Source organism: Equus przewalskii, chromosome 14 (assembly GCF_037783145.1).
Source record: "Equus przewalskii isolate Varuska chromosome 14, EquPr2, whole genome shotgun sequence".
Taxonomy (NCBI): Eukaryota; Metazoa; Chordata; class Mammalia; order Perissodactyla; family Equidae; genus Equus; species Equus przewalskii.
The window spans coordinates 36,807,037-36,830,537 of NC_091844.1; the positions used below are offsets into that span (position 1 = coordinate 36,807,037).

General features: G+C 44.3%; 1 long non-coding RNA gene across 1 annotated transcript; it reads left to right on the forward strand.

The window, feature by feature from the left end:
• The first annotated feature begins 4,207 nt into the window (after window positions 1-4,207).
• On the forward strand, window positions 4,208-14,541 carry LOC139075542 (uncharacterized). The gene is made up of 2 exons (XR_011526031.1): window positions 4,208-4,340; window positions 14,165-14,541. It is a non-coding gene; the product is annotated as an uncharacterized lncRNA (long non-coding RNA).
• Window positions 14,542-23,501: the final 8,960 nt, after the last annotated feature.

The following is a 23,501-nucleotide window of genomic DNA, read 5'->3' on the forward strand; positions in this document are numbered from 1 at the left end:
GTTATGATTAACTTGACCTAACTTGACCGAACTTGACCGTGAAGCGGCCTGAGTCCCGGAGAGAGCAGGGCAAGGGGAAATAGGTTTCTTTCTCACTCAGTTGAGTTGGTGGGGCTGTGCCTTGTCTAACCAGACTCAGGGTGGCCTGGAGGGGTAGGTTATGAAATGGCCAGTGACCAGCACGGCCCCTGGGCAGCAGCCGTCCACAGTGAGACTCACGGGTTTGTGTTCCTGCGGAGTTGGAGGAAGCCTTGGGGAGAGGATCCAGGGAAAGGCCAGCTTCCTGGGGTGTGTAGTTCAGAGGCTCAGTGTCTCTCGGGCACCAAAGGGAAGGGTGACCTCTGAGTGTGGGGAAATGAGAGCCATCTGGGTGATGAGAAGCTCTGTCATTGCCTACAATTTCTCATTCTGCTCTGGGCTTCAGCCGCCACAGCAAATCTATCCTTGGAGTTTTCAGGTCTCCGTTTGGTGCTCGAATTGAAACATAAATGACAAGATTGTATATGTTGGACCAAAAGAAAGACTGTGGTTTTATGCATGGGTAAGGAGAGGAAGTAACCGATTCCATTCTTTTTTTTAAACTTAAGTCAAAATAACAGTTGCACAGCTGAGGAAGTGTGTGTGTGTGTGTGTGACTAGGGCTGAAGTCGAACCAACGTGGATATTTCTAAAACTCTGGGAGAGGCACAGCGAGGGCCTCCCTAGCCCTGAGATCTGAGGAAATCCCTCTAGCCTGGGAACGAAAATAGACACTCCTATTTTCAGCTAAACCCCAACATCTTTCCCTAAAAGTGGAGAGCTTGGATTAAATCACTGCAGAACATTATAATTCTAGGATTTGTAATTTTACTTTGATCCTTACCAGTGTTTGAGTCAAACCCTCCTTATCACTAGGTTCCTCTTCCTGAAGGTTAGATGGCTGTGAATGTGTGTGCACTTATGTGTGTGAGTGTAGTGTATATGACCTGTATGCATAATATGTGTGTGGTGCGGGTGTGTATAATGTGTGTGGGGTAGTATAGGTTTTGTGTATGTGTGTTGTGTGTGTGGTATATGTGTGTGTTGTGTGTAGTGTGTGTGGCTTGTGTGTATAGTATGTGTGTGTTTGGTGTGTCATGCACTATTTATTCTTGCTGTCCCAAGCAACCCCCCACATTGCCCCATCTATGCTGGATTTCCGGATCCTTCAGAAATCCTCTCTCCCACATCAAGCCAAATAAGCAAGAACACATGTGAAAAGCCTTCCTTATTCCGGTGCCTCTTGAGATGCAGCCAAACAGCTGGAATTACATGCTTTGTAGAGAATCAGGGACGTGGCAAAGAGCAAAGGGAAATTCAGTTTGTATTTGCAAGCCAGATTCCTTTTTCCAAACCTGAGAGGGCAAGACAGGCTAGAGGCTGGGCTGTCTCTTGCTGGCTCCTAAGGGTGTGTGTGTCTAGGGGTATTTTTCATTAAAATCTCTGTGTTCTCTAGCATTCCTCCTTTTACATGTGCATTTGCATTTCAGACTCCAATTTTAAAGTCAGCCTCTTCTTTCCTCTGCATCTCTTCCTCTAGTTCTATTGCTCTTCACTCATCTCTCCAGCCCCCTTGCTTACCCTTTGCCTCAGAACAGTATGCCAGGCTCCTTGTCAATGGTCATTCAGCGTTCTTAATCTGCCGGGAGGAGGAGGCCCCGGATCAAAGCAGGGAAGATTAGAATGCTGCGCGATTGCCAGGATGCTGGGCCTCGGAGTCTTTCAATACTTCCACCCTCCTGATTATGAGAGGGTTTCCTCTTGATTCTGGGGATGCACAGAGCTGCCAGGGTCCAGCTTGCCGTTCCACATCTGTTCCAGGTGTGTGTTGCTGCTTAACAAATCACCCTAAATTAGGCGGCTTGAAACAACAATCATTGATTTTGTTCATGAATCTGCAACTTGGTCAGGGCTCTGCTCCCACACGGCACTTGCTGGGGTGGCTCAAAGGTGAGGGGTGACTCCACAACAGGAGGCTGGAGTCGTCTGAAGCTCCTTCACTCACATGTCTGGTGTTTATGCTGGCTGTTGGCTGGGACCTTGGCTGGGACTGTCAGCTGGAACACCTATATGTGGCTTTTCTGTGTGACTGTCTGGCGTTCTCACAGCATGGTGGCTGGGTTCCAAGAGTAAATGTCTCAAGAGACAAGGTGGAAGTGTGTATTATTTTAATGACTTAGTCTCAGAAGTCATTTAGTGTCACTTCTGCCATACTCTATTGGCCAAGGCAGTTACGAAGTTCTGTGCAAGTCCAAGAAGGGGTGACATAAACCCAACCACTCAGTGGGAGGAGAGTTCAACGTCACATTGTAAGAAGAGCATGTGTAGAGTGTGTGTGTGTGTGTGTGTGTGTGTGTGTGATGTGCTATGCACTGTCATGTAGTAATGTAGTGTACACATATGAAGTGTAGTGAACACACACTGTGTTGTGTCATCCATGTTTGAAAATGCAGTCTGCCACATCTCTTTCCACACCATCATCCCTTTCTTTGCATCTTATAGTCCTATTGGTTTAAATTTATAGACAGAAATATAATTTATAGTAAGGATTGTGTTATCACCTGGGTGCTAAAGCTGATAATTTTGTTTGAATCATGTGGTAGGCAGAATGGTCCCAGGATAGGTCCCAAGGTTTTTGCCTGCTGTTAGACATGCCCTGAATAGTCTCTTCCCCTTGAGTGTGGGGAACCTGTGAAATGATGGGATTTTACTGGGGTGATTAGGTTATATGGGATGGCAAAGGTGAAGGGATTTTGCAGATGTAATTAAGGTCTCTCATCAGTTACTTTGGGTTAGTCCAAAGGGAGATTACCCTGGGTGAGCCTGACATCATCAGGTGAGTCCTTTAAAGGAGAATTCAGGCCTTCCCTAAAGAGACAGATTCTCCTGCTGGCTTTGGAGGAGTAAGCTGCCATGTTATGAGATGGCCATGTGGCTACAATATGAGGATGGCCTCTAGGAGCTAAGAGCAATCCCCAAATAGCAGCCAGCAAGAAAAGGGGGACCTCAGTCCTACAATGGCAAGAAAATTCTGCCAACAGCCTGAATGAATTTGTACAAACTCAGATGAGAACACAGCCCGGCTGACGTCTTGATTTCAGCTTTGTGAGACCTTGAGTAGAGACCTAGCTATTCCATGCCCAGGTTTCTGACCAACAGAAACTATGAGATGAGAAAGGAGTATGGTTTTAAGCTACCTAGTTTGTGATAATGTGTTATGCAGCAATAGAAAACTAACCCAAGTCCTAACCGTGAGCTCCGCTGGCAAGGAAACTGTGTTGAGTGGGTAATCGGAGAAACCCACAGCAGATCCGGTAGCAAGACTGCGCACTTGCTTTAAGACACAGCTCAAATGTCACCTCCTTTAAGATCTTCAAGGATTCCCTTCAGCTAGAAGGAATCTCTTGCATCTGAAATCCTATAGCTTTATTTGTACTTCTTTTGTGGCCCTTCTCCGTATTCTACTTATATTTATCAATATACATGTTTTGTCTCCCTGACTGGATTGTAAAGTCCTCCCCAAGGAAATGGTGTCCTATTTATTTTGGTGGCACCAAGGTACTTCACATAACTCTTTGCATATCAACAAGCATTTATTGATAATTTATTAGGTAATTTTCTTATTGATAGAACTTCAACTATTATTTGTTGAGGCAGTTTGAGAATACATTTTTTTAACTTTTAAAAACCTTTGTATTTTTATTTATTTATTTATTTATTGAGATATAATTGACTTATAACATTATGTTAGTTTCAGGACTACAATGTAATGATTCGATATTTGTATATATTGTGAAATGATCACCACAATAAGTCTAGTTAACATCCGCCACCACACAGTTACAAAAATTTTTCCTTCTAATGGGAACTTTAAAGATTTACTCTCTTAGCAACTTTCAAATGTGCAGTACAGTGTTAGTGACTATAGTCCACCACGCTGAAAATTACATTCCCATGTCTTATTTATTTTATAACTGGGAGTTCGTGAGAATACATTTTGACGTGAAAAGAATCAAGAGACGGTCTTCGCTATTGTTTTAAGGTTGTTAGTTTAAGATATCAAAAATAACTAAGCATTCTAGTCCTCATTTGCTGTCACTGAGAACGTTTCTGTCATCTGAGATTCTGAAACTAAGCCTGTGATGTTCATCCAATAGATTCTGGTTCCCAGACCCTGAAACTGCCTGCCAAGAAAGAATCGCACATCTATCTGAGTAATCTCTATTTTTATCCTGAAAAACGGAGAAAAGAATTTCCTAAACCACTGGGCTGAGCTGCTGTTTACTATTACCTCCAGAATGAGGACCACTGTGTTCGTGAAGGTAGGAATGGAATTTCTTCTTGAAGCACTAAATGCAAGTCTATTAAGAGAAACAAGTAGCCTTTAGCTCCTCTTTCAAATTTTGTTTGGGGACATTGAACATAAGGAAGCAGAAAGGCCAATGAACATAAAATAGCTATGCTTTTAGGATGGCTAACCTTTGGTAGCAAAAGAAGCCTGTGGCTCCCACGGGCTGGTTGGTTTGGGCTGCGGGAGGCCCCTGGTGCCTCGGGGACCCCCACCCAGAGCTGTGCCTGAGGACCTGCACACCATAGGAAACTGTTTTTGGCAAGCTTGGTTATTAATAACAGAAAGCATTGCCATTAATAATCTTCCTTGGAGCTCTTATAAAAATAGAACTGTAGTGCCATGAGGGAGTCTTTTTGGGCCAAGTTATTAGCCGGGTCTACGCTCACATGCTTTAGGAGAGCGCCAACTGATTACTCTGGGCTCAGGAGCACCTTTCGAGGACTTCCAGATCTAGGCCCTATACAAATAGTGAGTAGAAACACTCCATTTATATAGCTCCTGAGTATTTGCAAAGAGTTTCACAGGCATTCTCTCACTATGCCCGGGAATAGGCAAACGCCATCCCCTCCTGACTTGGGCTCCTGGGGGCAGGTGAAGTTCAGGGACCATGATTGTTTAAGGCTTCAAATGGCATCCACTTTGTTTGGATGCCAACCCCTTCTGGTTGCCAAATCTCACAAGGCCCCAGACAACTGGAGCCAAAAGATCAGGTCACTACTGGTTAGCATCAGGATGGTGTTGAAGGCCTGAGTCAGAAATTAATCACACCAGCTATTCTCTGGTTCACCCTGTGGTTATCCCCATGGTCAATAGTGAAACTGGATGTGACAGATCCAGATTTCACATTTCAGACGGAGGATAAATAAGCACTTTTGAAATCTGCCAGGACTTATTTTGGCCAAATCCTGGTATTTGATCTGTGGTCTATTTGCTGTTTACATTCTAGACGATCCTTGGCACTCACTGGGTATTTATCCTTATAAATGCCTTGCAAGCTAAATGTGTTAGGGACTAAGATTACAGTATTGTCTGTGTGTATGTGTGTGTGTGTGTGTGTGTGTGTGTATCTGGAGGGTGGTGGGACAGTAAGAAGCTACAAAGAGAGCTGGTATCTGCTGCTCCCTTTCTGGGTTGTGTTTGGGAGGTGGGGGGAACTAACAAGAAGGAGGCTTTAGGAGTAAGAAGACTGGGATAAGTGAGCTAGGCCTATCCACCTCTGCCTTAGCTTCGCTTTGGAAACGTAGATTTCTAGACAAAGCTCTAATGAATCACAGTTTCTAAGGGTGGGGCACAGAGATCTGCATTTCAAACAACCAGGTAATTTTGATGCATTGGTTGGTTTGCAAACCACTGGAATACCAATAACACTGTAAGCTCACTGTAAACAGCACTGGACTAGGAGTCAGGGTCCTGTGTTTCAATTCTGCTACCAGCTGCTGTGTGACCTTGTATAAGTCACGTTGCCTCGCTGGGTCTCAGTTTTCTTATCTGTAAAACAGGTGGTAGACTTAAATAAGTGCTAGCATTCCATCCAGCACCCATATTATAATTCAAAGGTTGTCTATGACACAAACATCTGGAGCCGCTGAGGGGTTCTGTGAAGATCTCTGTGTGGATGCAGGGAGGGAAGAGAGGCGTGGGTGTGGAGGCAAGAGGGGAAAGAGTCTCAAGCAAGTGGGCTCTCCATTAGGGTGAATCCCTGAAGCTTATATACTTTGAGGGTCCCTCTTTAAGGAAAAGAATGCAAAATTACCATTAAAAATTAGATATTAAAGTGAGTATCGATTTAGAACGATAAAAGAAATCACAGCAAACTATGTATTTTATGAAAAATATCATAAATACAGAATCCAGAAAAATAACATAATTTTTGTTTGCTGAGGAAGATTAGCCCTGAGCTAACATCGGTTGCCAATCTTCCTCTTTTCTTTACTTAAGGAAGATTAGCCCTGAGCTAACATCTGTGCCAATCTTTTTCCACTTTATATGTGGTCACCACCACAGCATGGCTGATGAGTGGTGTAGGTCTGCACCCAGGATCCGAACCCACAAACCTGGGCTGCCAAAGCAGAGTGCGCTGAACTTAACCACTACACCCAGGGCCAGCCCCAACATAATATTTTTATTATGATACATCTTTACAATACCTTTTTCCTATAGTTTAGGTCTACATACACTTTGATTTTCTCTTCATGTGACAGTAGTTTTGTATTATCACTTTCTTTGGAGAGAATAGACAGACAAGTCAGTCTTTCCTCCAATGTGTTTGAAACTTGTTTTTCTAAGCTATTGGTGATTTAGTAAAGCTTCTTTCAGTTTCACAACTCATTGCTGGTAATGTCATGTGTGTTTTTAGCATTGTAGTCAAGTCTAGGAAGACCCTAATGGAGTTTCTCTCCATTCAGAGCTATAAGAGCTGGAAGAAGTTTTCCGTATACTGGCTTCAGTCATCTGCGTTATAATTCTTGTTTTTTCTCCATTACCTGAATAGTTCCGATGCTGGGTGCCACAGGTCACATTCATGTCACAAATGCCCTCTGTGGCTCCACGTTCAGACGTTGGGTGAGCTGGCAGAGCAGACCGTCGAAGCCATTCCTATGGTGGAGGCTGGCCATCCCTGAATCACAGGTGCACGTGCCACCAACATCCCCTAAACCCACACCAGATGCAGCCTCAGCTTGGATTCTTCTTCGCCAGATCCCCAAATGCCCACGGCCACTCCACAGCTGCCTGACCCCTGGGACACAGGGCAGAGGAGGAGGGAGAGTGGAAAGAGGCTGCAGTCTTAAACTATTGCAGTTAGAGATACATATATTATATTTATATACGTGCATTTTATTATTTATAGTGTGTATGGTATAATACATATTACAGGGAAAATTTGTGACTTGTATAATATTATATAAAGTTACTCACTATATATATATCTACTATATGCATATATACACCATATATACACAATATATACTATATATTATATATATAACATATATTATACATTATATAATATATAATATATATACACATACTATATATGTTGTAAACATATACACACACACACACTCACAGATATATTGCAAAATTGACAAAAATATATGGCCATGTGAACCCATTGCTGGCACTCTTTGAGAGCCACGGAGGAGCCAGTGCAAGGAGTGGCCCTGGAACTTAAAGCTTTGCTGACTTTACAGTAGATCTATCTCTGCTCTCACTCTGGGACAGAGCCCAGGGTTGACTGTGGGAATCACAGGGCTGAGATTCTTGCCCTGAGGGTGCTGAGTGTTTTGAAATGTTGGGGCTCATACCTCTAGGGTAAAGAGCTGTGCCCACAGCAGTGGTGTGGGTGTGGGCCTAGCTGATACTCCTTCCCTCTCTTCTCTCATCCCCCGCCTGGGAATCGGGAAGGCTAGAGTCACACCTGTCCAGGAAACTGAGCTGATACTCCCCAGTTAGCTTTCTTTATCACCCCCTCTTCATAAAAAAGGTGAGGGATAATCTTTCAGAGGAGTGGGGAGGAAAATTCTAAGATGAATAATTATCTCAAAAAAGGGCTGAGAAAGAGCAGCACTTCCTTGGCACCCACTTAAGGAGAGTCAGGCAAGCCTAGCCTGTCAGAGGATCCACCAAAGAATATGGCTGACATTGTCATGCTGGGAGCAGAGCAGGGAGAGGCTTCAGCAAGGATGGGAGAGGGAACCCTGCTGGGGGTGGGGAGTGGGACTGGGCAGGGAAGGTGCCTGTCTGGGTGATCGACTTCAGGAGGCAGGAGACAAATGGAGACCTTCCAGAATCCCCAAATATGTGAATACACAACAATATAGACTATACCCAATGGAAAGTGGACACAAGGACAGCAGAGAACAATCACGTCCTCTTGTAATGCAGTTGTTGCACAGTTGGCCAGGTTCACTCACACTAGCTAAGTGACATTCTGGAGCACTGAGCTTCCAGAGGGAGAAATGCACAAGTGAGCCTCATCCAAAGTGCACCGGTGTCATAGGCATTGTGGGTCACAAAGGATAATCAAGCCCTCATCATCAAATTAATATCATGAGCGTACTTTAAAATTCTTAGTTCTGAGTGGCTGAGGCCACTCTCAGCTCCTAGAGAACACCTGTAGTTCCTTCCAACTGGCCTTCTCACAACAGGACAACTTACTTCGCAGAAGTAAGAGAGAAACTCTCTCTCTAGTTTACAAAGACAGAGGCTTATATGAAGTAACATGATCATGGGGGTGAGGTCCCACTACTTGTGACATATAACATAACGTAATCAAGGAAGCGACATCCCATCACCTTTGCCTTATTCTATTTATTAGACACAAGTCACAGACTCCACATGCAGTTAAAAGGAGGGGACTATACAAGGATGTGACTTGTTGGGCATCACTGTAGAGTGTGTCTACCACATTCGACTTTGTGTCTGATTTCTTTTATTCAATCTGATGTCTATGAGACTCATCCATGTTGATGAATGTATCCATTGTTCATTTTTTTCACGTTGTATAGTATTTCTCTACATGAATAAACCACAGTTTATCTATACATTCTACTACTCATGGATATTTGGGATGTTTCTACTTTTTGGTTTTTGTGAATAAAGCTGTTTTACATATTCTTGCACATATCTCTAGATGAACATGTGCATTCGTTTCTCTGGGATATGTAATCAGACATGCTTAGGTTTTTTTAATTCTGTAATTTAATTTATTTAACACTTGTTTACACTAAGCCCTTCTTGTGGCAATTTTAAAATTCGCGGCTCGGGATTGGGCTGGAAGATCAAAGAGGGGTTGACTTTTGATGTGACGGTTATGGTTCACCTCCGCCCCCCTTGCCAAGGGCCGTGGTGATTGTGGCCTATTGTATGAAAGCTTTGCTGATGATTCCTCTCCCCTCCGCCTTTTCTTTCAGTAACCAATAAAACATAAAACAGCACCCACCCTCCCTAAACTTGAGGGACTGCCTCGTGGCTGCTAATCTGGTTTCAGCGGGATCTAGGTTTCCAGCTCACAGGGACACCCCTTTCTGGGCTTTTCTCAGTGCATGGTTTCAGTCTGCACATGTCTGAGAGGCCTGGACAACACAGGACCCCTACAAAGCCCTCCAAAGGGCCAGAGCCTAACTCTAACCAGAGGAAGACGGCTGGAGTCGGGCTCCACCCCAGGAGGAGGCTTTCCCCTTCCAGTGCCAGGGAAATGGAAAGATTCGGTCATATTCGAGAGGAATGGCCAGGTGATGAACAAAACTTATAAGTACACAAAAAGAGAAATACTCCAGGCTTTCCCCATAGCTTGAGATTTCTTCCACTGGCCAGGAGCTAAACAGGTCTCACAAGGAATCCTTAAATACAGGTGAATCCCATTTTAAGGATATCCAGAGCTAAAAATAGAATTCAGAATAATTCGTAGAGTTATTCTACACAGCAGCTTTTGCATGGAAGGGTTTGTTCCTGTCATGACTGCCCATCTAATCATCCAGGTAGAAATTTCAAGTCCTGTTCAATTAATGTTGCCGCGTCTCTCACACCCAATCCACAAAATTACAAATTCTATCAGCGTAATCTCATAATCATGTGTTTAATATATCTCTTCTTCTTCATATCCATGAGTCTGCTCCAAAGTCCTGCATCGTTGCTTCCTGGATTCATAATGATGGCTACCACTTACTAACATTCACCGTGTGTCGAGAACTATGTAAGGCACTTCCTATAAGTCACATCATTTAATTTCAGAACATTCCTGAGAGGTAGATACTTTTCTCTCCAACCTCCCTATGAAGACAGAAAGACTCAGAGAGTTTGGACCTCACAAGGCCATGCAGCTCATAATAGCAGAGATGGAATTCAAACCTGGGTGTGTCAATGCTAGAGTCTGTTACACTCTAATGTGGCGCTCTACTGGCTAGGCGATCCTGCCCTGGACAATAAGGGGTGTGCTCTCCTCCACTGATGAAATGATTTAATGGTGGAGAACCGGAAGTGGTTTCAACAGGAAGTTGCTCCCGCTCCTCAACTATTGCCAGAAAGGAAGGCCCAAGAACAACTATTCTAAAAACACAACAGTCATTTTGGCAGAAGTCTTTGAAATTTAATTAACATGTACCCAATAATATTATGCAACAGGTCAAATCATTCAGTTCCTTGTGGGTACATTTTCCACATAGTTTATTCTGGCATGATCATTCATTCATTCAGCCTGTATTTACAGAGCACCTATAATATGCCAGGCACTCTTCTGGGTGCTAGAGATATAGCCATGAAAAAGAAGACAAAGTCCTTGCCCTCTTGAAGCTTGCATCTTAGTAGGAGAAATAGAACACAGGCAATAAATAGATAACCAGACAAAAGGATGAAGGATCATATATAAGTGCTATGAGGGACACGTATACGGTGCTGTCATAGACAATAACAGGGGTGGGGCGACATTTAACCTGAGACATGAAGAGTAAGGAGGAGACAGCCGTGCTACATGCAGCAGGAAGGAACTTTCAGGCAAACACATCCTGTGTGCAAAGCCTCTGAGCCATCACAAGGCTTGGATTTTCCTAGGAACTGAAAGAAGTTGGGTGTGATGGCAGCGTGGTGACTGAGGAGGAGAGGAACAAGAGATGAAATTGGTGGGATAGACTGGAGCCAGATGGCACATGGCAAGGAGTTTGGGTTTTGTTCTAAGTGCAATAGGAAGGCGCTAAAGGATTTGAGAGAGGAGTAGCATAAAAAGATTTATGTTTTTAAAAATTCACTCTAGGTTCTGTGTGGAAAGTGCATTGGAGAAGGGCAAGGATGAAAGTGGGGAGACCAGTTTTAAGACTTTTGCTTTCCCCATTACTCTTGTAGTGGTCCAAATGATATTGGCTGAATTCTGTCCCCCTAAATTTCATATGTTGAAGTCCTAACCCCCAGTACCTCAGAATGTGAGTGTATTTGGAGATGGGGCCTTTAAAGAGGTCATAAGGTGAAATGAGGTCATTAAGGTGGGCCCTAATCAAATATGATAAGTGTCTCTATAAGAAGAGGATATTAGGACACAGACACGCACAGAGGAAAAGACTGTGTGAAGACAGGGAGAAGATGGCATCTACAAGCCCAGGAGAGAGGCCTCTAAAGAAACTAACTCTGCTGACACCTTGATCTCAGACTTCTAGACTCCAGAATTGTGAGAAAATAAATTTCTGTTGTTTAAGCCACTCAATCTGTGGTGCTTTGTTATGGTGGCCCTGGCAAACTAATACACCAAGTGAGAAATGATGCAGCATGGGCCAGGCTGGGGGCAGTGAAGATGAAGAGATGTAGGTGGACTTGAGATGTATTTCTGAGGAAGGATTGACAGATGGGTTAAATAGGAAGAGGGAGGAATTAGGGGTGACCTCCAGATCTCTGGCTTATGCGACCAGAGGGGATGGTGGTGCCATTTACTGAGAAGGGGAAGGCTGGGGAGGAGCATATTTGGGGAGAGAAATCAAAAGCTCTTGACCTGTTAAATTTGAGATGCGCATTAGACATCTGAGTGGAGACGTGGAGTAGGCAGACAGCTGTAACAAGTCTGAAGATCAGGGGAAATGCAAGAGCTGGAGATATAGAGTTGACAGTCACATGCATATCTGTGGTATTGAAAGCCAAGGGAGTCAATGAGCTCACTTAGAAGGGTAAAGGAAAGAGCTGAGAGCCTTGCAAGACACCCACATTTGGATATTTGGCAAGGGAGGAAGAGTCAGGAAAAGAGACTGAGAAGGAGTAGCCAGTGAGGTGGGAGGAAAATCAGGAGTCTATGGTGTCAGTCAAATGAGAATAAAGTTTAAAGAATGAAGAAATGGTCAACTGTGCCAAATGCTACTGAACAGCTGAGTGGGATGAAGATGGGAGAACGTTCCATGGATTTGCCAGCATGGAGGTCATTTTTCCCTTGGCAAGAGCACTGGAGTGTGGTTGCTTCAGTTAAAATGAAGTGGGTTAAGAGTGAATGGGAAGTGACTAAATGGAGACAAGATGTGTAAATACCTTTTAAAAATTTGATTTTGGAGAAGAGTAAAGGATGAAGTGACAGCTGGAATGATTGAGGAGGCAGGACAGCAGAGAGTGAGGGAGAGATTGGTGTCACAGGAGAGGGAGGAGAGATCTGAAGGAGTGAAGATCTCCTTGGGGAGAGAAGGAGGGAGATCCTGGGTGCCCTTGGAAAGGCAGAGCTTGGACAGGAGGAGAGACACTTCCTCTCTGCGTGTTAGCATAGAAGGAGGAGATGCTGGTCGATTTAGGCTCCATCCAATGCCTTCCATTGTCGCAATGAAGCAGGGAGCCAGGTCATCAGCTGGAAGGGGGAAGAGAAGGGAGTTCTTGAGAAGGCAGGAGAGGCGAGGAAAGAGCCAGTGGTGTGTTGGTCCAGGTCCTGCAAGAAGCAGATGCCAAGAAGCGAATAAACATACAAGGATTTTATTAGTGGAAGTGTGTGTGCAAAAAAATGGGGAGGTTGGGAGAGCTCTCAGGAGGGTTGGGTGGAAGCGTGCTAGATTATCGTGAAGTTTAGAGACGGTTTGGCAAGACCAAGGGGGAGCCAAAGTCAGCCGTCAGAGGAATCCCCTGGTTCCTTGGAACAAGCTTGACTTGTTATCCCTTCTGAGCTCAGCCATTGGCTGGAAACAGGCCATGAGAAGGTGGCCTTAGTGTCCACACAGTCATGGATTTCAGAGCACAGTGACTGGGGCTTTGGTTAACGCTCTCTGTGAGGCATTCTCACAGCGGCCACAATGGGGAAGAAGAGCTTGCTAGAACAGAGGCAGTCATGCTGCAGGACAGTGTTGGGCACCCATCTGAAGTTCGTGATTATGAATTTAAAGTGAAAGCTGTCTTTCAGTGGAAACCATAATTCTCAGATTTAAACACTTCATGAATGCGTGGTTGAGCTCTATGGCTCTGTGGACAGTTGGTAACTCCCAGTAGGAAGAAATTTTAGGCCAACTTCAACGAGGCCAATATTTTCTGGGTGAAAATTTGAGATTTTGACTTCTCATTTGTTTGTGGTCTGGATTGGTCCCGGAAGTATTCTCTGAGAAAAACCATTCCTTCAATAGTATTGTCCCAGCCCACCTTTGAAAAGAGATGGGATTGCCATTGTTCAGGAGAGAGTCATGGTCAGGTCCTTAATTCTCATAACAGGTGCCACAAGGGAGCTCCTGACAAATCGATTTTTATAAATATTTTCCTGATAACAAAAGTAATAGAGAAAATTTGGACACTACACTGTCTGCAATCTGCCCGTATTTCTCAACTTCCCCGGGGGTCCCCTGCAGTTCGTGGACAGTTCCTATATATAGTCTTCTGTGTAGAAGTAACCAGTTAATATTTTATATCCTTTATTTTTTTCCTCAGTGTTTCAGGCTGTACATCATATTTTGTTACTGATTTTTTTAATTTAACTTTGGTATTACAAAGATTGGTCAGATCATGAAAATTATGATATAGAAAATAATTGTTAATCATTGTTAATACTTTCTAGTATGTCTTTGGACATATTAGATCAATTTTTAAGATTACTGATCTGCCTTTAATCAATAATAGAAAATTATTCAGCTGGATTTTTTCAAATAATATAACTTTGAACTACGTACGACTCAACTTCTAACAAATATTCATGGAGGATTGCCTGAAGGATATGCAGTCCTCTCTTTAGACAATGTAGAGCTTATTCTTGGGTCCAAATAAGGTTAAGTTTACTCCCAGGGGTTGATGGATTTGCCCTTCCTCCTCTGTCACCTCATAGAACCGCTCTTCCTACACTGAGGTTTGGAGTTTCACCCACAGGGACCTCTGGAAATGGCTGTAGAAGGCTTCCTGCTGGATAGATGGCTGAGAAGCTGTTGAGGAACCGGAGACTTCTGTGTGCGAACTCGGAGGAACATGTCACTCGGTCTCCGAACAAGGAAAGGGGAGCTATTGCTGAGGAACTGGTTTTCTTTTCTCTTTCATACATTGTCAGTTTCATAACTTTCACATTTTCGTTTTTGCTTTGAACCATGGGAAGCTCAGAGTCGAATTCATATCCTACTTGTGGTAATTTTATAAGATCAGTATAAATCACTGACTACTAACTTTCCTTCTACATTAATCTCCTTTCTTCTACTTCTTTATTTTCTCCTTACTCCTGATTTCTTTATCAAATTAAAAAAAAATCTGATTGAGTGGGTTTTCTAAGTCTTCTTAAAAAATAGTGCTATGCAGTATGTATTCAGCGTCCCCTTCCCCACCGCCTTCCCCCTCGTGTGTGGGGTGTCAGGGACTATGCTTCTGGGGTACTTTTGGAGTAGGGAGAGCGAGGGCTCTCCTAGACTCTCGATTCAGCCAGTTTGGGTGGACCCAGGTGCCCCTCCCTCTGCAGTGTGACTGCCGCAGCGATCAGTCAGCTATTGATGGGTAACTTAGCCCCACAGAGATGCAAACACCTTTGCCCAGGCATGGAGATCTGCTCAAGGGAAGACGAGGAATGGGCCGCACTTGTGGGCGTCATTTTTCTCCACTGCCCCCTAGTACTCAACATCCTAGTACCCCTAGCACTCAACATCCCCCTAGTGCTGGCAGCCTTTCACTTGGACCCCTCTGCCCCACAGCCGGGCCTGCATCTCCAGCCTCCTTTTGTGCCATCCCCCAGCCCCTGGTGGAGGAGCAGAAGATGCCCATGGGAGAGATGTCACCTGTCCACCCCTCTCTTTCAAATTCGCTCTCCTAGAGCCTTGCCTATGGATTGTCAAGAGCATCATTTAGAAGAAAGGGAAAAAGCTCTAACTGAATATTAACTTTTTCTCTTTATATTTCTGCTGAGAAAATCATAATTCTCCTGGGCAATGTGTGGGCCTCTGACTGAGAGGGAAGCTAAATAGAGGAAGAAAAGCATAGTAACTGATTTATCTAGGTTTATACGGGTGAAATATATATATACATATGTATTTAGAGTGTGTATGTATATGTTTAGAATATTTAGATAGTTTAATTGATTTTATTTTATAGGTAAGCTATCTGTGTATATAATGTTGTCGATGAAAATAATCCATAACCAATCTGTAAATGAAAATTTGGGTGTGTTTATTCTGAGCTGAAATCTGAGGACCATGGCCCGGGGCCTTTCTTCCCAAAGGAAGAAAGGGCACCAAAGAAATGAGGTGTACAGAGTGGTTATATACCCCCAAAGAGGGTGCTTTACATATGATTGAAATGTCCCTCCCACAATAGTCACAAGATTGCCCTGTCGGCACAGCGCTCGATGGACACAGCAGCTAGTGGGTCTGCTATCTTGGTGGGCGTAGCAGGAGGCAAGTCTATCGTCTGGAACTGGGCAGTCACAGGTGAGCGCAGCAATCAGTTCCTAGCCTAAGGAAAGATGCTTAATCCTTAAGGAGACGCCAAAGTTGGGATGGGGAGGGAAGTTGCACCTTTACCTCAAGGGCCTTTGTTCTTGCCATAGGGAAAATCTAAAGCAGGTATACAATGCACGCTCAACGGCCTCGGTCAGGCCCTTTTGGAAAAAAAGGTCAGGCTGAATTAGGTTTATACCAAATGGCTTCCTCATATTCTCCAATATATCCTATTGCTTGCCATTTTTATTTGTCAATGTGCATGTGTGATATATAAATATATGTATGCATGTGTGTGAGTGTATCTCTCAGATCTGATCATGTCATGCCTAGCTTTAAAAACCTTCCATAGTTCCATCTCGCTTATTACAGGATAAAGTCCAAACTCTGCTTGGCACGGCCTCCACGCCCTCCCGCCTCTCCACCTGCCAGTCCCAAGCTCTTCTCCAATCAGGCCACCTCCCCAGCCTCACTCTCAGGCTCCGACCATGGGAACCACTCATTGGCTCTGCCCTGACCCTTGCCCTTTCCCACCCCTGAGCCTTTGCACAGCCTGTTCACTCTGATTGTAAAACTCCCCCACTCTCTCCTCATCAGGCACCTGCCTTGGAGACTTCTATTTATTCATCTCACATGAGCTCACTGTCCCTTCTGAGTTAAGCCCTTTGAGATCCCAGTGCCCAGCACAGTGCAACCAACACTCAATGAACTCTCGAGGCCGCCCACTGTGGAGTCAGGACTGCCCTCTCATCTGCCCCCAGAGCCCTCAGCTCACTGTCCCTCCAGGAGAGCATTTCTTAGGTGGGTGCCCTTCTTGGTCATCCCTGCCTCTCCCATTACAGCCCTCAGGGCAGGACTTGGGCCTCTCCTTCAAAAGTACATCCTCAGTGCCCTGTGCAGGGCCTGGCCCATGGTTGCCACCCAGTGTATGTTCGTTGAATCAGTGAATGTGTATTTACAGATCACTATCCATGCGGCAGATAAGCTGGAAGCAGAGAAACTGAAAGCAAAATGTTGGAGGCCTTGCTGAAGAAACAGTCATCAGGAACAGTGGTAAAGCCTCCCCACACAAATGACTTGTTCATGGGGGGTGGAAATGGAATTTGGTTTGCAAAGACGTGGATGTCACTACAGTTCTTGAGGAAGGCAGTGGTGGTCTCTTCCTGGGTCCTCCCCCTCTGTCCTGGGTTGCTTGTGGGTATAACATTGTCACAACTCCTGCAACAGAGAGAATAGCAGCCCCAGGCAAGGAGGCCGTGGCTGCTCTCCCAGCCTGAGGGAGACCTTCTGACTGCCAGCTGCTCCCCAGACGTGAGCAGAGGGGTCTGCTGTGCTGGGTCCAGGGCCCAGCCCTCTGAAGCTTCAGATGGCCCACCTCCTCCCACAAGTGTGTTAGAGAAATCCAAAGCCACGTCTTCAATGTCCCATTTCCACTTGCTGTTACACTCTTGGCTGGTGTGCTGACCTTCCTGCCTGCCAGATCTGGCTTGAGTCCTGGATGTACTAAGGGATTGCAACAGAGTCAAAGGATATTGTCGTTCTCTGGGACTGAGCGGGCTTCTAATTACTTTCTTTATTATCGTACTTCCAACGACTTCCTGTTCCTTCCTTCCTTGTATTAAATTCCCAACATCCGTCAGTACATGAGATCCACAAGGGTACAGTACAGTGAACAGTAGCTGGTATGTAGTAGATACCTTGTTGAATAGAAAATGAATAAATGAATGAAAGTATGAATGAATGAACACTTTCTGCCCAAAGAGCCGTCTATTAGAACTACATAAATGAAAGCCGTAGACACTCCTTCTGTTGTTTTTTCAACTAGAAATATCCCCGGGTGATCTGTGATGGCTTAAGTTTGGGCCTGTCTGAATGAGGGACCAGGGCTAAGTGAGCTGGTCTGGTTCTTCTGGCCTAGGCATTCTAGGACAGTGAGGCAGGGGGAAAAGGAAATGAGGGGGCTGAGGGAAGAGGTGGCTGAAAGCTCTTTTGGGAAGCTCATTTCCTCTGGCAGCTTCCCCACCTTGGCCTGGAGCCTGCGCCTGCCTGCCTCACAGAAGGATGTTGGCTGCCATCACACTGTTGGGCTCTAAAGTCAAGAACAGTGAAGGGAGGAGGGGCCTGCTCCGTGGGGTCAGGGCTTAGGGAGGGGGAGTTCACGGGCGAGGAGCCTGGGCTCCCTGGGGCATCCGGTTTTAAACAACTCTGCTTCGAAATAGATGAGAAGCTCTCTGGAAAATGGGAGGGCTCTGGCTGGCTGCCCAGGCCTGAGGAACAGCAAGTTTCTGCCAACTTGTGACAGAAGAGGGGGATTTGTGGGAAGGGTGGAGGGACAAGGGCATCGAAGGGAGCAGACACAACCCAGCAGCACTTTTCCCAGTAAAAACCCTGCTCTGAAGTAAACATGTTTCTGAAAATCAGGGGGTTTTTAATTCTTCCAGGCTGTTGTGCACACGATTGGCCTACTTCCTGTGAGTACAATTATTCCCAGGTGTGTATGTTTGTTTTCAAAGAAGGGGTATTATAACTGTTTATGGTTCCTGCCTGAGAATGCTCTGGAATAATGGAATGCAAAAGTCATCTCTATCTCTTTGTGTTTCCAAGGCTGGATCAGGCCTTCTACATTTCCTCTTCCAGGACAGGGCTGGGACCTTACTTTTTCTCTTGGGAAGCTCCTTTTCAGCCCATGAAAGCCAGAGGGCCAATGATGGCCTCTTCAGGGCTTTTTTTTTAGGCTGGAGAGGATAAAGGGTCTGGATGTGCAGAAAATCTGCCCTAGCTGACGGTTCCAGCAAGGTGAACCCAGGGAAGGAAAGCTCTGAGGGAGGACCAAGGGGCCTTGACGAGGAGGGGGAAAGTAGCTGCATACTTTTAATTGCAAAAAGGTCTAAAATCGACATGGTTCCAACGAGACCCAAAGTGGATAAACAGACCATCATCTGCAATAACTCATTCTCCTTTCCAGAACCCCAACCCAAAGCTGTCCCCAGTGGGTTTGGAGCATTTCACCATCACTTTGGCTTCAGAGCCTTGCTGTGGCCCCCAGAACCATAGGAACCCCCTCACCTCAGGAAGTGGACTGTGAATCTGGTCACCTGGGCAGCCCACCTGGAAAACCTGTGTTGGGCAAGGGCAGGCAGGAGAAAAGGATGCTTCTTAAACCCAGCCCCTTCACAAAGCTTTCTGAGAAGGTGGGGCATCTATACTGCTGTAGGAACTCTCCCGTGTTGCTGGTGGGAGGGTGAATTGGTACAACCACTTGGGAAAACTTACTGTGTTATACAGGAAAGTCAAAGACGTGAAAAACCTACAGCGCAGCAGTTCCATTCCTAGTTCCATATCCTAGAGCAGCAGTTCTCGAGACTTTTGGTCCCAGGACCACTCTTCACTCTGAAATGTTATTGATTTCCCCAAATAACTTTGCTTAGGTGAATTATATCAACCAATATTTACCACATTTGAAATTAAAACTAAGAATTCAAAAACATTATTAATTCATTTAAAAGGAACAATAATAAACTCATTACATACTAACATAAATAACTTTTATGAAAAATAACTATATTTTCCAAAACAAAACAACATAGTGGGAAGCGTGGCGCTGTTTTATAGTCTTGCAAATCTGACTTAATAGAAGACAGCTGGATTCTCATATCAGCCTCTGCTTCAGCGTGTTGCAATATCTCATGTCCTGTAGCTGCTGGAAAACTCCACTGTTCACTTGTGAAAGAATGAGGGTGAAAAAGGCAAATAACATCTTAGTATTATTATGAAAATAGTTTTGACTTCACAGACTCCCCTGAGAGGGTCTCGGGGGCTCCCAGAGGTCTCCAGACCACACCTTGAGAACTGCTGCTCCACAGAAAATTTCATACTTCCATCCCAGCAGGTGTGTACAGGCATGTTCAGAGTGGTATTATTTATAACAGCAAAAGACCCAACTGAAATGTTTATGAAAAGTAGAATGGATAAATAAATTGTGGTATATTCATAGTATCAAAGAATCTCACAGACAAAACTTTAAAAAAATATGATTTCATATCTATAGAGTTCAAAAACACATAAAAATATTATTTAGGGGTATAAATATATAGTAAAACCTTTAAGAGATGCAAGGACAGTGGCTATCTCTGGGGGAGAGAGAAGGGAATACCATTGCTGAGGGATATCCATGAAGTCTCAGAGACATTTCTGTTTCAGTTATGATGGGTTAGTTATGCTACTGTAACAAATGACCCCTGAAATCTCAGTGGCTTAAATACAACCAAGATTCATTCTGGGTCCAGCTAATAGGCCCCCGTGAATTTGCATGTCTCTAGTAAGTGTGGCGGGGAAGGGAACATGACAGACCATGCACTGGCTCTTAAAGGCTGTCTAGAAGTGGCACGTGTTGCTTCTGCCCACATTCCATTGGCCAGAGCAAGTCACATGGCCACACGTAACTTCAAGGGAGTGGGGAAGTGCAATCTCCATGAGCCTGGAAGGAGGGAAACTGAAATATTAGAGACCACATGTCATTGTTTGGCTTCTTGAGTGGTGGGTACAGAAGTATTTGCTTAATTATTATATATTACATATATTTATATATAAATTTATTATTGTTATATACTATCTTATATATAAATATATTTTTTAGATATAAAATATTGGAAAGAAAGTAGAGAGAAAATAAGAACCGGCCCTTAATTGTGTTGACCAAATTCATGTATTTGAATAAAAAAAGGTGGGGCCAAGGGGCTGGCCTCGTGGCCCAGTGGTTAAGTTCGCGCACTCCGCTGCAGGCGGCCCAGTGTTTCGTTGGTTCGAATCCTGGGCGCGGGCATGGCACTGCTCATCAAACCACGCTGAGGCAGCGTCCCACATGCCACAACTAGAAGGACCCACAACAAAGAATATACAACTATGTATCAGGGGGCTTTGGAGAGAAAAAATAAAATCTTTAAAAAAAAAAAAAAAAGGTGGGGCCGAGAGAGGGGATGATGACAGCTGAGTTGAGAAACACTTGGAATTTGCGGAGCAGCACTCTTTAAACTGGGGACGCATATTCCCGGGGTCCGTGAAGACATTCTGAAGGGTTACTGGACAGATGATATTAAAGAAATTAATTTCTAGACACTCACTTCCAGGAGTCCTCTTTGCTGAAACTGGACTCCCCAGAACGCTCTGCTTTTGGGCTGTTCGCCTTTCCCCTCTCCTCTTTCATAAGGGTTCTGTCCCATTTTTTTTCAGAAGAAAGATGTGGTCCATCGCGTCATCTTGCCGTTCATAAAAATTTCCGGACTTTAATCAAAGAGACAATTTGAATTATTGGTTTGAGCTGAGAAAGTGAATTATTCTAATGATTGGATTACAAATCATTTTGCAAATCAGATATTATCCCACAATTTCAACAAAGGTGGAGGAGAAACTAATGAACATTTAATAATATCAAATGATGGATCACTAAAAATAACCTTGTCATTATGTGTGATTTTTGGGACACCGTTCAGAAAAAGCTCAAAGAATTAATAATAACACTACAATAGAAACTCTCCATTGTGAGTGAGTTTTCTAGGCACTTATATTTTTAAAAGTGAAAATGAAGGATAGAATTGGTGTGGAACCCACTCTCACTCTAGAGAAAGTGACATTCGTCCATGGATATGTGAAAAAAAAAAAGCACCAAGCACCTCGTTAAGAAAGGCATTTCCTATAAAAATTTACTTTTTGGGTAATATCTTATCAAAATGTTCAATAAACATATGACATATTTATGTTATTTTGACAAATGGTGTGTTACTACTATTTGTAATGCTAACTAATCCTGGAAGGAAATCTTTTCATGCTGTAGACCAGGATTGTTCAATAGAACTTTCTGCGAGGATGGAAATGTTTTCTATTTGCTCTGTCCAGTACTGTTCCACAAGCCACAGATGGCTATTGAGCACGTGAAATGTGGCTAGTGTGAATGAGGAGCTGAATTTTTTATTTTATTTAATTAAAAAAATTTAAATAACCACATGTGGCCAGCAGCTATATACTATTGGACAACACAGCTTTAGAGCTTTATGGTAATAGAAAAGGACCCCCCCAAATTAAGTATGAGTATGTTTAACTTTTAAGAAAAATATGATAAGGGGAGTAATAAAAGATTTTAATTGCAAATATATGTTATATTAGGATAAAGTTCTAAAGGGAAGAGAAATGGAAATATAACTTTGAGGAGAAAAAGAAATAATGTAAAATTTCTGACTGTTAAAGAAGAGCTCATTTATGGTATTTTTACAAGGATGATGGAGGATATCAATTGCTATAACATTTCAATTCTATTGGGATACATTTAAATGAGTGACTAGTTATTTTAAAATGTTTAAACTGTTAAAATATTTCAGATTCATAGTGGAATTTAATCTTTTGCAGCAATTTAAACTTAGGATGGAAATTCTTAGATACCAACAAAAAATGTTTGAGGGGAGTGCCTAATGTTTTCAAATTCTGTTGAGGGATATGCAAGCAAAATGCTTGAAACCCCTCAACTAGATGGCATTTGCTGTTCCTTTCAGCTCTGGATTTTTGGATGTGGCCTAAGAGGTCACTCTAGTGAGCGGGCACTGTAAACAGCATGGGAAAATATCCCCAAATGTAAAAGTTCACCTACAAACAAGTCTCCCAACAAAAAACAAAATCCAGGGGCCAGCCCTGTGGCATGGTGGTTAAGTTGGAGCGCTTGGTTTCAGCGGCCCGGGGTTCTGAGGTTCGGATCCCAGGCGAGGACCTGTACACCGCTCATCAAGCTATGCTGTGGTAGTATCCCACATATAAAATAGAGGAAGACTGGCACAATGTTAGCTCAGTAACAATCTTCCTCAAGCAAAAAGAGGAGGGTTGGCAACAGATGTTAGCTCAGGGCCAATCTTCCTCACTAAGAGAAAAAAAAACCAAAACCACCACAGTCCAAAAGTACGACTCCCCTTTCTCTTTCTTACAAACACACACAAACACACTGCGCCCCCAACTGGCTCCCCCGCGCCCGCCTCCACTGGCAATTCTCTTCCAGTTGATTCAGGAACCACACTTTTGAGAAACATGGGCTTGGTTAGCAATGTGGGGTAGTCTGGCTGGTGAGAAATCTCTGGGGGTGGGGGTGGCCTCAAAGAGGATCATTAAAGATCAGAAATTCCGTTTGAAGTTGTGTGCACTGCTGCAGGATAAATCCCCTTGGCCTGAGCAGCCCTTGACAGAGTCTGTCTGCTACACTCACAAAGGTCTTGCACGGTGTTTGGTTTGGTTTTGCTGGAAATCAAGGCAAGGGGCCGAGTTCCACATCTGGGTGAAGACCTGGGAAAGTGCACACAGGTGACAAAGTGACTCAAACGGAAAGAATCCAGTGCAAGCAGAAACTAGGGGGCAGAGGTGATCCCAAGAATGGAAGTTCACTCTCATCCCCTCACCCAAGAATATGCAGAGACCTGGGGGCATTGGCCTCTCCACGGAGCGGACCTGAGGTTAGAGACCATCTGCTGTGCATTTGAGGAGGGAAGATGAGCCCAGCGTGGTCACACTGATTCTCGCATGGCCTCCCTCCAGTGTTGCTCAACTCAGGTGTCAGGAATAGTTCAGCCTGTTCCCAGCGGCAGTGAGAGGGCAGGAGGGACACAGGAGACTGAGCAGGCAGGTGTCTGAATGACCTCGAGTCACCACAACCACCAACCTCCTCCAGTGCTGAAGGGAATGACCCAATGAGTGCTTGCCACAAAGGTGAGCACTGGCAGCCAGAAAGAGGGGTGGGTCATCCTGGCAAGCAGGTGGCGAGC